Source organism: Stegodyphus dumicola, chromosome 7, assembly GCF_044657685.1.
Source record: "Stegodyphus dumicola isolate Sdum_Otavi_A_Nest chromosome 7, ASM4465768v1".
Lineage (NCBI taxonomy): Eukaryota > Metazoa > Arthropoda > Arachnida > Araneae > Eresidae > Stegodyphus > Stegodyphus dumicola.
The window spans coordinates 95341727-95343244 of record NC_140774.1 but is presented as its reverse complement, the minus strand read 5'-3'; the positions used below and the strand labels follow the sequence as shown (position 1 = coordinate 95343244).

The 1518-nt window shown below is 35.9% G+C and overlaps 1 pseudogene; it reads left to right on the top strand.

Annotated features, from left to right (window-relative positions):
• Positions 1-780: 780 nt before the first annotated feature.
• Positions 781-871, top strand: LOC118194655 (U6 spliceosomal RNA; annotated as a pseudogene).
• Positions 872-1518: the final 647 nt, after the last annotated feature.

Sequence of the window (1518 nt, the reverse complement as noted above, 5' to 3'; positions counted from 1 at the left end):
GAATTACGCTTATGCTAGAACTTTTATAGAACAAAAGTGCTTAATCATGACGAAGATTAGGTGCGAAATTGGGAGAAAGTGTAGAATCGCCCATTGCTTGCCGCGTTTTTAAGAATTGCATATACACGGTATCCATGTACACGTCGACCTATTTTCACTTAAAAAAAATATCCCAGAATTGCACAAAAATGGCATTGCGCACACTCTTGACTTTATCCATGTACACATCGACCTATTTTTACTTAAACTCAAAGAAAATCGACAAAAATCCAATTCTTCTTACTCTTGTAAAAAGCGCGAAACAAATAAGGGGGCGATTCTGCATTTTAGCAGCGAAATTGTTTCTGAGTGCTTGTTAGCTAAAATTCCAATTGGAATTTTCCGAAAATGTCACATTACATGTCTCATGATCTCTCATTTCTCTGAGACAAAATAATCTCTGATTCGAACTGTGTATAATTTAATATTACTTACTACAATATATAGAGACATTAGGTATTTATTTGGAAGCAGGCAAGATGAAAAATGACCAATCGTCTTCGCCGGGAATCGAACCACGGACCTCTGAAATACCGGCCCAGCGTGCAGAAGCACTACACCACGAAGGCACGCTAAGAAGGCGGGAGAAACACCTTATAAATATCTTCTCCGAACGCATTTTAAGTATTAGCTTTCGCTTTAAAAATGTTTCGATGGTGCATAACTTTCTCTTTTTTATGAGAGAGATATTAAAGCCACGCATAGTCCCCTCATCATTTAGTGCAAGTTTTAGTATCGTCGGTACTTGCTTCGGCAGTACATATACTAAAATTGGAACGATATAGAGAAGATTAGCATGGCCCCTGCGCAAGGATGACATGTTGTTGTTTTTCTGCTCTAAAACGTCAATTCATTCCTTACCACGGATGGGCTCTAAAATAAGTCTACTTTTTTCCCACTGAATTCTAAATATCCATATAAATTTCAAGCACAACATTTTGCGTGCATTTTCAGTTGTGGTTTTGATAGCATTTGGCAAGCTGAAACTGTTTAATTTATTAGATAATGTTCTTTTTAAAACGAAATCCAGTTTGCCCTTAATTGTATCGCTCAGACTGTACAGTATACTTTTCATGAATAACATATATCAATTCTTACAGCAATTTTTATTATAGTAAAAATGCTGCACCCATGATTTAATGAGGATGCTAAAATTCTGGAAGAATCGTTGTTCATAATGAAACTTATAGGTGCTGGTGACTGGTGACGGAGAGCGAGGGTACCCGATTTCTAGCATAGGTTAGTTCATTTAGTTTACCTGTGGATTTAAAGTTGTGAAAGAAAATTACTTTAGTATTCTAACACCTATGGATAAATGTTTCGAGGAAACTTAGAGTTACAGTTGACGGTATTAATTCAGGACAGTGATATTAAGCATATGATATAAAGCATATTCGATATATTTATGATAGCTGCAACATTTACGAAAAAAGATTTCAGTGATTGTAAGTATTGTCGTAGTTGGGTGGATAATTTTGC